Below are 16,151 nucleotides of genomic sequence, written 5' to 3'. Positions count from 1 at the left end.
ACGAAAAACACAGATGCATTTGTGACAGTTACAAGAATTTCGATGATTTGTTGTAAAGTAACAATGTTTGATGTTAAATCTTCTATCAGACATGGCTGACATTAAAAGAAAGTCCGACTTATAACCAATCAGTTAGGTAAAGCATTAGACTAATCAAATTATTCTGAAATCCAAAGTTTTTTCAAGGACATCTACAGGTCATAATCTATTCGCTAGAAGTCTTTTCAAGCGATTGCTATTTCAAGCTGATAGTACTCCTACATCATTATAGGAAAGCAAATCCGTCGTACTGTAGTAAACTTGAAAATCAAGAGAGATATTCTAAAGAACAAACTCTATGAAAAGAGTGGTGGCCCTGAAAAAGGCTGTGGGAGGAATAACTCCGAAGAATTTTCCTACTTGGATGCTATCGGTCCCAAGGATGTCAGGCTCATCGAGGCGATTCGGACACTCGACACAGAAAAGCACAATAGACTGATCAAAGGAAAAGGTGACTTAGTCAATATATATAGAGAAGGGACTTCTGGGACAGTAGTTGACCTAGGAAAGATAACAGACGTCATGCATGAAGATTTTTACGCAATGAACAGTCTTTGATGATTTATTTCTTACTGTTCGCTCGTTTGAAGAATTTTGTTATGTTCATGATTCCGTGTCAAAATAATCTAGTTTCTGTTCCAACTAAGTATTAGTCATTTAGATTACTTAGATAATACTGTTTCCGTTTTTATTAGTACGTTTTCTCGAGATAAGATTTTGTAATTAGCCCTTTTCATTATCAAAATATGTCTGACTGTTTTGTTACGATTACCGTTTCCTATCCAGTATATGTAGAATTTTCTGGGCTTTTTGTTAGTGTTTAGACTGTTACGCTGCAATGGTTTATTGTCTAGCAATAATTTTTCATTGTTATGAATGTGAAAATTTCTAGAACGTCGTCAGTCAGCAAGACGATATGATTGGTCGGTTTGAACGATTACCGTCAATCTCTAGGCCAATCGCTTATGTAATATAAATACTGCCACTAATTTTTAGGCAGTTCAGCTTGGGTTTGACTCCTGAAATAGACGCATGATTAGTATTACTATAATAAAGTCGTTAGTGTTGGAAAAGTATCGTTTATAATCGTTACTAACAGCAAGCTCACACAAAATTACTACAAATAAATTGGATAATTAAATAATTATCCTTACAATAGTTGTGTTCTCTGCTGTTAGTTTCAGCAAATTATAGCGTTGGCAGCGTTGGTTTCAGTGCACTCTGTTGGTTTCAGCAGAGCACAAGTGAGTTGGGTTCAGCTCCCTCCTGTTTGTTTCAGCAGGTTGTATTGTCGGCAGCGTTGGGTTCAGCGCACTTTGTTGGGTTCAGCAGGGCACAAGTGAGTTGGTTTCAGCTCCCTCCTGCTGGATTCGGCAGGTTGTACAGTTGGCAGCGTTGGTTTCAGCGCACTCTGTTGGTTTCAGCAAAACACAAGTGAGTTGGGTTCAGCTCCCTCCTGTTGGTTTCAGCAGGTTGTACAGTCAGCGGCGTTGGGTTCAGCGCAATCTGTTGGGTTCAGCAGAGCATAAATGAGTTGGTTTCAGCTTCCTCCTGCAAGTTGGGTTCAGCAGGTTGTAGCGCTGGTTACAGTGCAGAGACTATAGGTAGGGGTTGTCCCCACCCCACTCTTGCGAGTTTTCTTCAGTACACATTCTTTGCTGTATTGAAAGGGCTTACTGCAACCATTTGATTTTTGTTGCTTTAAATGTTGTATATTTTTGAAAAATAACTACGTGATTGATCTAATCATTTCAGCTACTGGTATGATCTTGCCAATACATTAAGCTGTACTTGAGTCAGCCAAGGAGTTTGGCTTAGTGGTAGCACGAAATTAATGAACATAAAAGTGCTTTTACGTCAGTAAATACATGTATATATCATTTTATTAAATAATACGACTTTATACCAAACCATGCACTTGAAATATTTTTATCTTGTATTTCGTGTAAAATAAACGAAAATTAGACACGCGTTCGGTAATAAACGCCCATCTACCGTCAAGCCTAGTGTCCTTGGTACGAAGTCAGCAAAATACGTACATCAAAAACGAAATAGCTGTATGCGCCCCTCAAAGATAATGCATAGCACGTAATCTTACATTCGCATTTCCGTTTGCAAACGCTCGATCTAAAGTTCAATAAAGAAACCATGAGAGGACAACTTTATTACAACATTATGAACCACCCTCATTGTTGATGAGTTGGCGTGGGATAATTGATTTTAATTTCATACCCCTTGCCACAAAAGAAGTTTTTTTTCCAAAAGTTTAAGATGAATACCAATAATAACTTTATCAATGATTCATTACAATAGAGATACATTGAATATTATGCTATGTATAGCACACTATGTACATTCTCTATATGTAATCATTAATAGATGGTGCAACCGCTGTTTAGCAAATACTGAACCAAACACATTATGATTTTTATGAAAATGGTAACGAAGTCAACAAGACAACATTTATCTACATGATATAGAGAAGCTTATATAGAATTCATAAAGTTGGTAAAAAGACATATCAAAAAGGAAAGATTATACGACAAAATAAGCTAATCTTTTTCGAAAATGTTTCTGAATTCTTTTTAACTCTTCATGAAAATAAGGCAACAGCGAGCATTGAAAACCTTTGACAATAAGGTTGGTCAAAAAGCTGAATATTTGCTAGAAGCTTGTATAGCTCTGTAGTGAAACAAATATAAAAATTACATGAGAACTTGAAACTGCTTATCTTGGTTTTTATAAAAATACAAAAGCTACTCAAAAGGCAAAGTTTTCAAATCACTAATAAATAAAATTTAATAAAGTTTTGTGCAGACAATACAACTAATTCTTCTCCCCTCCGCAAAATCATTACAGGGTGCTCTGTCTTCATAGCAATGGCCAGCTTGAACAAATGTTAACTTAGGTCCACGCGAGTCTTTGGGCTCTGAGTAGTACATAGGCACTCTGTGCACGCAGTAATTCTCTGATGAGTGGTAATATTCATTTGCAATCCCTAAAATATATCTACCCATATAGCGGACAGGCTAACCAAAACTCTTGCTTTTATGTTCTTTGTTGCCTCATACGTCATCTAAATCAAGAATATGAGATATGTCATAAGTTACATATGTCATATGTCATATGTCATAATATGTCATAAGTTACAAAACTACATTGGATGCAAAGTGTGTAAAAATCCTGTTCTCTCTCTTCCCGTTCTTTCCTTTTTTCCCCCCTCTCTCTTCCCCTCTCATTTTCTCTTAATAATTTAACATTTTAGCGCCTTTAAATTTTCAAAGATCAGCTATAAAATGCACATAAACATTACTTTTGGCCACGTGTAAAGACGTGGTTGTTTGTCACATAAAAACTACATACAGTTTGTATGTATCACAGACTAAGAATATTTTTTGCATTTTGGTGCCAAGGAATTATGTTTTTATTACTCCGCTAGCTTATTCTAGATTATGTAGGATTATACAAGCACTTATTAGCACAGCTGTGAGTATCTATCTGCCCTACTTGTGAAAGCACGACTTCAGACAAGTATTACAAGCTTGAGCGAGATTACGTTTGAATCTTTCTGTTGTATGGTTTTGTCAACATAAGACAGCGGCCATTCAGAGAATAGAGTCTGCTAACCTAAAAGATAGACTTATGAGGCCAGTTTTTCAGGTTGATTTTGGTTGGTTAGCTGATTGTCTACTACTGCTAGACTCAATTAAAATCATAAGTATGTGCAATACCTGGAGAAGACATCAAGTAGCCACTGTATTCCTCTACCCAAGAGCCAGGGCATGTCACCCTTCCAGGTATCATCACCTGAAACCATCTAGACCGATTATGATTGTCAATAAATTACAAACTTGGTCAGAAGCAGTATACTGATTGAATATTATTATTGTATATTATTTTTGTGATGATGTTGGTAAAGAATAATGATTATGTTATTGCCATTTTTAAAAACAGAAATAATATTTTTAGTTTCACTGAATCGTATTTTCAACGACTAACAGTACTTTTCTCAAGTTATGTTATAAAGTGCTTCTCTCATGTTATACATTACTTCTCACATGTTATACAGTACTTCTCTCATGTTATACATTACTTCTCTCATGTTATACAGCACTTCTCTCATGCTATACAGTACTTCTCTCATGCTATACATTACCTCTCTTATGTTATACCTTACTTCTCTCATGTTATACAGTACTTCTCTCATGTTAAACAGTACTTCTCTCATGTTATACATTACTTCTCTCATGTTATACAGCACTTCTCTCATGCTATACAGTACTTCTCTCATGCTATACATTACCTCTCTTATGTTATACCTGACTTCTCTCATATTATACAGTACTTGTCTCGTGTTATACAGTGCTTCTTTCATGCTCAGTTAAACACAAGTGACTAAAAAAGTACATTTCCCAAGTTAACCACACCGCTTTTAACGATTTTGCAAATATTATCTTTTGAAGTTTTTGACAAAATAGATTTTCTATATAAACACATGACAATTATTACTTTTGAGTAGGCTTTGACCCAGAGCATGAATGCTGGACTTGCTTGCGAGCTTCCGGTAAAACACACTAACACCCAATGGCTGACCCTTAATAGTAAAAAAGTTATACTCACTGTTGGGCCTGCGCTAAGGCACACTGCACAAGTTATATATGACCCTTCCACTGAACTGCCATAGTATTCCACATCCAGATGGTTTCCTATAAAGAAGATACTATTATAATATAAGTAATATTTTTGTAATGCACGCGTTCTTACTGACTTTATAAAAATAGTGCTACATACATATATAACGGGTACTAGCGGAATGTTAAGCGTTGCACAGGTATTGAAAATCAGTTTATAAATGGTGACAGGTGATGTAGCTGCCTGCTACTTGTCATTAGCTTAGCGCATTGCCAATGACCAGTTTGAATAAGCTAGTTATCTATGGCTTTTACTAATAAGAGCCTTGAGGGCAAAGCACAAAATGACGTTGCATTGTAATGGAGAGCGGTAGCATGTTTTCACCCACATAGCGATATGCATCACTCAATGAATCCATCATTCTTGCATAGCTTAATTTGGTAAAACATTTGTCTGGCGAATGAAAGTTTTCGAGATCAAATCCAGCATGAAATGTATATTGTAATCTTATATTTTAATGGCTATAGCTGGACAAACCGAAACACAAACGTACAAACTTTTAGATTTATATATATAGATTGGTAATGTACCAGATGGTTCACATATGCCAAAAAATTTTCACATCTCAAAGGTTGCACTTTTTTAAGCTCACAACCAAAAGCAGCACATCAGTGAGACATTTTACTTTTCACATTGTTTCGTTGAACAAGGTAAAAAGTAAAACAGTCTCATGCCTGTTTTACTCTAAAGTAAGGAAACAAATCTGGGTCAAGTTATTGAAAGCGAATCTCCAGACCAATTGTACCCTTTCCATATTATCTACCATAGCAGGTTTTAACTACTAAAAAGATAACATAAACAACCTTTAGCAACACCATCTTTTACTGTTCAGTTCAGCGGAATGCTCTAGAAAAGCTGGAATAATGATAAAATGTTTCCTTTTATGACATTTTTTGGAATGAAAAACTATGGATTCATGTGAAGTCTTAATAGTTCTGTTAATAGTGTTTTCTCATAGTGTTGGCAGCTCAAAGTAACACCAAAGAGGAAATCTGATAGTAACAGGCATAGTCGTACTATTCCTTAGTACAGGTTCTTAGTTAAGCAACTCATGTATATTCTATACGAACTATCGGTGAGACTCTAAAAGACCTGGAGCATACTTTTTGTAAGAGGATGCTATTATATGGCTATTTGTATTAGCAATGCAGCTAAATTGGGTAGCCTGGGGCCCCTTAACCAGGAAATCAGCATAGAGTTCATGAGAAGGTGTAATAGATACACGTTGATTTGCTGTTTTGCTGTTTAGTTATCCAGAGCAATCTGATGTTAGTAAGGTTACATTGTGTAGAATGATCTGATGCCTATTAGCTTAACTTTATTTGTTAGTTGCCTAATCATGTTTGAATACACTCTTCCTCAATCTGCCATCTAGCCTTCCTCGCTTTAGATTAATAACAAAAATCATGAGTGTAATAATATTAATATGGGCAGGTTCAGATGACCAGCATCAACAGTGCTCACCCAATAGTCCAGTTGGTTGTCATAGACTCCCATCTGTGATTACATGAATGATGCAATCATGACATATGCCTTCATGACTGAGTGTCTTACATCTGTTACTTCTCTAACACCAAAGGAGATTTAGATGAGCTATCATGTTAGTGCACCGGTGTGTTTTCGCAAGAGAAGCCAGGAAGGTATTATACATATGCTATTTTCTAATTTATTATGTTATTATATAATAATGATTTAATAATATATACATGTATATAATTAATGTTATATAAAATAATATATATTACAATATATATTATAATATATATTACAATATATATTGTAATATACATTACAATATATATATATATTACATTAAATATACATGTATATTGTAATATATATAATGTATATATATAAAATATATATATAAAAAATATATATATATATATATCAATCATCAGCGTTAAAGCATGTACCTCTGATTAATGACAGCCACGCAATACGCTCTAAACACTTGCTACAGTCTTCACTCCTCCTAACTGCCTCTATCCCTTGTGTTAATATAACTGCGGTATTAGTCAAAGCTGGTTGATTCGGAGATTATGAAGGTATGCGATATTATTATGGACCAACTTCTAAAGAGCTTGTCGAAGGTAAAATTTCACACTGACAACTAATCTTGCATGTAAGTACAATGTATAGCAATTATCAGCATTGCCTCAAAATGTTATCAAAGTTATATCAAATACCAGCATATGTCACATATTTTAAATTAATCACCTTCTCCCTCGGTTGTTTATGCCTTCAAATAAACTAATATGCATACTAGCAGTTTGTTTTTCACTTGTTTTCTTAGAAATGGTTGCCATGCATACCGAGAGAAAATCTAGCGGCCGTGATGAGAGTCCTAGAAATGTGTGTAGATGTGGAGTTGTTAAACCATGTCGGACCTGTAGGAAGGCATTCCAATGAAGCAGACCCGCCTGATCCAGCAGTTGGATAAGCTCCAGCTGCATAGCCTGCAAGTGTGAATTGAGTCAGTATGCGGATAGTACATGGTTAGTACATGATTAGTACATGGTTAGTACATAATTAGTACTAGTACATTATTAGTACATGATTAGTGCTAGTAACTAGTAGATGGCTAGTACATGACAAGTGTCAGTACACGACTAGTGTGTGACTGGTACTAGTTCATGGCTAGTGCAAGTGCATAAATAATACTAGTATTTGACTAATTCCCAGTCACGTATTATTTGATAACTAATCATACCTGAAAATGCAAATAGTACTAATATTTGACTAGTACTAGTGCATAACTAGTAATAGTACATGACATGAGTCTATAACTCCTGATAAGAACTGAATAGATGCATAAGACTGTTGCGAATATGTGCTATAAGAAAACTAGGGTAGAATTATTTATTAAAAGATCCATAATACTGTAGTTGCATCCAATTAAGAGCACCGTGAAACACCAGGAAACAGCGCGCATTTGATACCTTTGTATATTAATCTCGTATTCTGCGGGCAAATAGACCTTCCCCACGCAGTGAATGGAGTTTCTGCAACAGAAAGGTAACTTTGACACAACCTTTTAGTAGTCTGCTTGCATAATGTTTTATTAGAATATATACATGGGTAAATATACACGTAGGCTACAGTACTGTTATATACATCTCGTATCAAATGGTGTCAAAAGTTTACCTTACCTGTAGCACAAAATCAAAAAGCTAAACTGCGTTGCCTGCGTGCATGCTGACATACATTGCCTTGCGCAGCCCTAATATTGACTGGCGCAGCCCTAATATTTACTGGCGCAGCCCTAACAAGTGCATGTTTAGCCAGTAAGGGTGGCCACGTGAAGACCAAAATAATGGAAGCTTTGAATTAGAATAGAGCTTGAAAGAATGCGAGCTTAAAAACTTGCAATGACAAGGTTTCACCTATCCTCAATTTGATTGGCTAGTCACATCCAAAGTTAAGCTTGATTAGACAGTTTATTCTTGGTTATTATTATAGTAGATGCTTTATTTACTTTATCATGTGACAAACAATCAACTCAGTGATTACTCAGAACACAGCAAAAAGAATCGCTAGACTATAAGACGAGAAATAGCTGGAACTACATCAATTATCTAAATTTGGTTCGGATCATCGTGGCTGTCCCTTGAAACTGGTTGTTTTGGTGCACTTGGGAACTTCTGGTCCAACTGCCATGTGACCAATCCTTTAACTATACTTGCGTCACTCTATAATTTTAGTTTTCTGTGCACGTCTAACGAGCACCTGAGGAAACCCAACTTTTGTAAATGCAAGTTGGGTTTCTTCATGTGCATGCTAGAGCACAGGAAACTGATAGAGTGACGCAAGTATAATTTAAAGCTTGTCTAAAACGCAACCGAACCAAATATTCAAAAATGTACCCATACAAACAGTTTTGAGAAACAGCCACACGTGTCACAACCAAACTCAGAAATTCTACGCGGTTCAAGTTATTTCTTGTATAGCATGAGCTCTTGCTTGCCCAGCCCTAGCATGTACCTGCCCAGCCTAAACATATACCTGCCCAGCCCTAGCATGTACCTGCCCAGCCCTAGCATATACTGTACAAGCCCAGCCCTGGCCTACACTGTACAAGCCCAGCCCTGGCTTATACTGTACAAGCCCAGCCCTGGCCTATACTGTACAAGCCCAGCCTTAGCATGTACCCATTTTGTCTAGTATACACCTGCCTGCCCTAACTAGTAACTCACACCTGCACTTGTATACCTGGTAGGTTGGTGTAGGTTGGTGGTAGGTACTTGTATACTGGTAGGTTCAGTGTTCACCGGAATGACCAATAAGAAAAATGGTCACCGGGCACAAGTCAATCGATATGTTTATGTTTATGTATTTTATGTTGAGATCTCATGGATGGCAGGTGAAGAAATTATACAGAAAATCACCTGCAGGTGTTGATGAAGATCGGCTTGAACCTCGTCGCCCACCTCGGTTTTCTGTATACCCGCCAATATATCCTCCTGCTCCTCCTATTCCTCCTCCTCTTCCTCCCCATCTTTCTCCCCCTCCTCCTCCCCCTCCTCCTCTCCCTCCTTCTCCTCCTCCTTCCCCTCCTTCTCCTCCTCCACTTGGCTGTCTGTTCTGATTTCTTTTACCTTGCCTGCGTCTTCTACCCCTGTTCTGTCTGTCTTGCATCCTACCCGTCTCACCACTATATAGAAAAACTGACAGAATGTGAGATTATTAAGCAGTAATTGCTTGTAATACATTCAGTTGGATATGAAAAAGTTATTTTACCTCTGACCAAGCGTCCGATTATATGATGAAACAACTATAGCTGGTGATCTTTAAAATTAGACCCGAAATAAATTGTTTAATAAAACGATTGAAAAATATGCTTCACATTTGAGCAAAGTTGTACCTAAATATTTCTTTAAAATGCTCAAATTCAAGTGCGCTCGAACCAGTTTTGTTAGCATTGGACTTGCCAGTGTTTGATAACCCAACTAAGGACAGGTACAGAAGTCATCTTTCAGCACTCAGGTAACATTCAATTGTAAATTTTATCTTTAAAATGTGTTAGTTTCTATTTTGAGTACATGTTAACTCACAAAAACTACATGGCTTTACAAGCCAGCTGCTGTCCATAAAGTGGCAGTCTGGCTTTAATAGAGAAATATTAAACAAAGGTAATAGCTACATGCATGATTTGTTTAAAATAGTTATGCTCCAGAGCTGTGCTTCCAGAAATGATAAAATTTAAAGAAACTGGTTAGGCATGGAATTAAAAAATTTGCGTGTTTGTAATCTACATATATGGCATCAAAGGCATATGCACTAGAGCTGCACCAATTCTAATTTTGCTGCAATGGTAGTAGTCCAACAACATACTGAAACATTAGGGCTGCATCAATACCGATATCACCACAATGTTAGTAGACTGTGCCTTGCTAAGGCACTAGAGCTGCATCAATACTGACATAATCATAATGGCAGCAGGTCTGTGCCTTGGACACTAGAGCTGCACCAATGCTAATGTTGCTGCAATGGTAGTAGGCCTACAACCTACTGAAGTATTAGGGTTGCACCAATACTGACATCACTATAATGGTTGCAAGCCTGATCCTTGCTGAGGCAGCAGGAACTAGTACAACCTTCATGATGAGTTATTTTGAGGTTTGCCATAGTATAGGGCACATCAAACGTAAAGCTGGAGTTGGAAGAGCCAACTGAGTTTGGATCCTTCCGTTGCCTTGTAGGACTAATCCTGTTGAATATGTTAGTTTGATTCTTCATTGAATTCACGACCTTATTCAACTTGGCAAACTTTCTAGGAATCTACTTTTAAAATGACATTTTGAGGAGTGATGAACTAAGCCAACTAATGTCATATATTATATGTGAATCTAATGTCAAGGGATTTACTGTGAAACTGCAAAAAATAGAAAATAGATATCAATAGGTAACAATTGGAAACTTTGGTATTGATTGCTTTGATGCTCATCTTGAGATGAGAATGTCAACAGGTCATACCCCAAAAACACCGCTGGTTGTTATATGTTCCCAATTGTTAATATTCCTGGTTGTTAACGTTCATAATAAAACACATTTGTTCATATTATGATTATTTATGGTTGAAGTTCAGGAGAAAAATTAAAGTGATGTTCTCATTTTTCATTATGAATGGCATGTCAATGTTGATATCACTTCCTGTTTGATAAATAAAAAATACATACGGTAGTAACTACATACTAAACACACAGAACATAAATACTACATAATCTGTAGTACTATACTATACCCTGTGACCCCTGTGGTCTCTGTGGTCTCTGTGGGCTCTGTGACCCCTGTGGTCTCTGTGGCCTCTGCTACACAGTCTTCAAACAAGCCATCTTCAAACCAGCCATCATCATTCATGTCCAAGAATAAATCATCAAAATCTATTTCAAACAGATTGTCAAAAGTCGACCTTTTGTGTCTACGAAGCTGATGGGAATATAGACTCTGCAAAGGAATAAAGTGTTTGGGTAAAGTCACCATCTCACACACTAGATGCTATTAAACACATTTAGTAGAACTTTTATTTGCTAGCTTAAATAGGCCAATATGTGCTGAGGCGGACATGTGTTGAGGCGAACATGTATCTAGACTAAAAACACATGTTCGTCTATTACACACAAAAAAACTACTAGGAAATGGATAATCTGATAATGATTGTATAGCAATATATTATAATCATACACATCTTACCATATTGTTTACTATATACATGTACATACATACCGTATATATTATATTATAGTGACATATTAATTAAAACTATCAACTCGATGCTTTTTCATCCTCCCCATACTAGAGCAAATTTGTTTTCGGCTATACGATATCAACAATAACCTTTCTTGAAATTAAACTTTGGTGATTGTTATGCATTATCTGTTTGCGAATTCATATAAGTTAGATTCAGCATTTATGTTACACGTCTTTCTCGAAGGTAAAAACTCTGCATGTAGTACATTGTAATGTTACATTGTCTTGCAGATAATAACCACAAATTGAACTACAGTTACTGTAGATAACTATAGTTACTAAGGTTAGTATATTGTTTTGTTACTATTTTTAATGATGATGTTTTTGATGATTTTTACCAGGAAGTAATTACATTAAATAACTACTATGGGTTTCTGTACCACTCTATACGTCTATACAATATTTTTGCCTTATGATGCCAACACTGAAACAAACTAAAATCATATAATTATATACTAATTAATTTTTTATTGTAATCGTAACAAAACAGACTATATTTAGCTATTACTTGCTCATGACTTCAAATTTACATTTAAACTCCTTTATAGCTTTATTTTTCTTTCTAATTAATTTCAACAAAACGCTTATTTTATTATATGAAATTTAAAAGTTACAGTCGTTTGAAAACCTTTACAATTGTTTTCTTTTGTCTCTTAAATTGTGTCCAAAGACTGTTTTATTACCTGGGCAATGCCTGGCATTCAGTAGGGTATATATATACACATATATATACATATATATATATATATAAATTGTTTCCTCACCCCGGATACCCCGTATGGGTGGTAGTTTCTGCTCTAACTCGGGTATCCTATCAGAGACCTGGGAGTTTGAGCACGCGCCTCAAGATTTTAGCTGTTCCCAATAGCGCACTTTTCTGCAACTCAGCTGAGTTGATTGCTGTCGGTATTTGGACAAGCCACATTTTATATATATTTTAGTTTTGCTAAAATATATAGTTATATATAGTTAATATATTTTAGTTTTGCTATATATATAGTTTTGCTAATGGTTGTCTAGTAATTTTTTGTTGAAAATATCATAAAGTTAGAAACTATAAATATAGAATTTTGTTCATATATTCATAATCCCACTTGTATATTATTATTAAAATTCGAGTGATACAGGCCTTACAGTACATATGAATAGATCAACATCAATAAAAGTTTATAACGTAGTTTTAAGAATACATATATTTGTCTCTTTTCAGCTACTTTGACTTCTATGCATTCATTTGCATTTCTTAGGATAGCATTGTAAAACATAACTTAATGAGCAGTGGACCATTGCAGTCAAGTATAACCAGCTTGTTGCTTAAATTTGAATTTGATAGGTAATCTACATGTATATACGGTATATATTTCTCAAAGTATGCGTGTCTGTCATTCCAGCCATAGCTATAGCACACGCTGATTATTTTACCAATGCCACCACGCATTACGATGCCCCTGTTAAGAAATATTTTTCGCAAGGCTCAATCGCTATATCTGGGGTCAAAGCCAATTTTTCTCACGCGGATAATTATACTGAAGCATTTTGGGACCTACGTATATGCAACGCGATGCTACTTCGTTTTTTTTCGTTAAAGCTAATAATTTATCTTGAATTTAAAATTTAGCGATTTTTGTACTGATTATATACGTTACCAAAATATATACGTTGCATTGACATTTCATAATTTACATACTTGCTATTTATTTTACGTCTACATTTAGCTCGCTACTAATTTATTCCAGCTGCTCAGAAAACTTTTTCCATGTAAATTATGTTTTTTGAATTCTTATTTGGTACCTTGCGCTCCACTATCCTTAAATACGAACAGATTTTGTTCGTTTAAAAAATCTTTTTACGTTATTTCTTTTAGTTCAATTTAAAGCATCTTTGTTTCTATGAATATTTTTCAATTTGTTGTTTAACGTTTATTTTAATAGCAATATAGTATGTTAACAAGCGTAACTTCTTTTCCTCAACAGACAAGTAGTGCGTTCGTTAAACACGTATTTCACAAAAGTTTCTATCAAGGCTCGCTTTGTGTATTAGTTTTCACATCTTTCCTTCTAGACCTAACCAATTAGTGATTCGTAATTAATTTCACATTTTACAACAAACATTTGTAAGATTACTGTAAGATTATCTGTTAGATTATCTGTAAGATTTACTGTAAGCTTTATCGTGTAAGATTACAAGTATATTGTATCAGTTATTCCTCGCTCTCTTATATTTACATACACTTACATACTTTGAAAAATATGTATATATAGATTTACATTCTCTTATCACATTGATAAACTTTTTATACTTTTGAAGTTTGTATTATCAGTTTTTCCAGTTTGTTGCATCATCGTTTTTATTTCAACTTGCATTTTTTAAACATAATTTGAGTATCGTGTTTGACATTTAAACATTATTTATTCTCCTATCACTATTATTATTACTTAGTTAGTTTCCAACTTTTATTATTAATATTAATTTTTCATTCAACCATTTTTGGTAAACATTGTTCTAATAAACATGCAACTGCAAAATACTACCATATTCTGTCATATGTTTTTTATTAATTTGTTAAATACATGTATTCTCAGAAGTTACACATTGTCTAATGCCCCTAAAGAAAAGAATCTGTCCTGCGCAAAATCATTTCTTCACGATATGTTTGAAAGTTACAGTTGTTTGCCAAAGTTTGAAAACTTTTACAGTTGTTTTTATTTCTCTATTAATGTATTTAAACTACACAAAACACTTCTCTCATGATATGTAGTTTGAAAGTTAGAATGGCAAATGCTATTATATATGTTAAATACAAATCAATTTTCTGTCCAAAGACTTTTTTATTACAAAGTCAATTGGACAACGCCGGGTAGTACAGCTAGTTGTTCTATATTTTACCATTGTAAACAGAAATCACGTCACACTTTTAGAGATCAGCGTGTTTAACTCAGTCTGTTTCTCGCGAGTATTCAGTTGATAGCAAGTTAAAAGTACACATATAAGTGAATAAGTCTTTACCTACTAACCTTCATAGCACTTTTCACATTTCCTTTAATAATTTCTTCTAGTATCTTGTCAGTCGCATCTAAACTTTCCTGTAGATTTTTAATTTCCATTTTTGAAATACATAGCTGTAGCGTGCTGCCGACCACATGAACCGCCATAACTGTGAGAAGTACGTACCTCCATCTACTTTCCTTAAATTTACAGCTACACGTTACTCTCGTAATAGGCGTAGTTTTCATTACGTTTTTAGCAGGCGAGCCATCAGAAAGAGCCATGCTTACTGACTGCGATCATCTCTGATATTAGAGGCTTGAATGACTCTTTCGAGGTAATCTTCTTAAAGAAGATTAATCATAGCGATGACATAATCCATTTTATAATGGAAATATTTAGCGGCCTAATGATGGGCTGGCTTTCGATTTAAGTTTTCAGAGCTTAGTATAGTAGATGATTTATTGTTAATCTGCAAAAATTTTTCCAGATTTTCAAGTTAATTGATAAAAGTGTGAAATAAAGAGAAGAATTCTAGTGTAAATTAATAGTAAATTACGTCAGCGCTGAGTCACCCGGACAGGCACCAACTTAGAGTTAAGTGATATGTAATTTTGTACACGACTGGTAAGCAATAACTCCACTCCAACCATATGACATTCAGTAGGCTGAATTACATAGAGTTGAATATGTATTTAATCATAGAATATTGCAAATGAATTTTCTATCAATGATGAGATTTGTAATTAGATAGGACTGAACCTCCATACCGTATGCGTTCTAGTGAACAATAGGGGCACACTCATCATCCTTACTTATACACACTATGCTAAGTTTGCTATGTGATATACTATTAATACTGTTCCAGAACATGCTAATGATTCATTACTATATGTAAGCTGTAAGCTATATAAGCTGTACTAATTCGGTTATATAAAAACTTCTGTTACAGTGAGTTGTGTTCGTAGTCTGTCTCTATCAAAGCTATGCTAATATACTCATAACAATTGGAAAATATACATCAACTAACTCCAGCGTAACTCTACAAATATCAAACAGAAAATACAATTTGCATTAATAGCTTTCACTACTAGAAGGGTTGAATGGTGAATCGCCGGGAAGGTTATTATAATCTTGTATTTACTTCTATGTTATGCTTTTGAGTATTACAATAAGGCGATAACAAAAATAGGCTAATGCTCGTTTTTCATGAATCTGTCATGTTATTTTATGTACGTAAGAGATTTAGCCCTCTCTGAATTTACTTAATCTGATAAGACAGGATCGATTAGAGCAGATAGAAATCTCGAAACTGCGTCAGTTAACTCTTGCTGCTCTTAAACAATTGGATATTACTGAAAATATAACCTCCATGACAACTTGAAACTTGACATGGAGCAATGAGGCAGATTTTTATGACCACAGGTGTCCTTTAGCGGGATATTGCCGAAGCCGGGCCATAGTCTACACACACAAAAAACAACAAAGGTCTACCTAGTTATGAGCAAAAACAAAAGTATCCACCCAAATATCTCACCAATCCGATGAGCAGCACACACACAAACTAAACCAATCGACAGAGCCACCCATCATGTCAAAATATTCTAAGTTTCAAGTCTTGTCTTGCACAACTCACCTTATGGTTTCTCAAAACTTGTCCCAAGTCCTTATTAACTTGAGACTGT

General features: G+C 35.1%; 1 long non-coding RNA gene across 1 annotated transcript; it reads right to left on the bottom strand.

Moving 5' to 3' along the window:
• Positions 1-9,296: 9,296 nt before the first annotated feature.
• LOC137385708 (uncharacterized) lies at positions 9,297-14,768 on the bottom strand. Its single transcript, XR_010977795.1, has 3 exons — positions 14,496-14,768; positions 10,976-11,178; positions 9,297-9,385 (listed from the first exon to the last, which is right to left on the bottom strand). It is a non-coding gene; the product is annotated as an uncharacterized lncRNA (long non-coding RNA).
• Between the last annotated feature and the right edge of the window lie 1,383 nt (positions 14,769-16,151).

This window comes from Watersipora subatra, chromosome 1 (genome assembly GCF_963576615.1).
Source record: "Watersipora subatra chromosome 1, tzWatSuba1.1, whole genome shotgun sequence".
NCBI lineage: Eukaryota > Metazoa > Bryozoa > Gymnolaemata > Cheilostomatida > Watersiporidae > Watersipora > Watersipora subatra.
The sequence above is the reverse complement of the archived record's forward strand: the minus strand, read 5'-3'. Positions and strand labels throughout refer to the sequence as shown.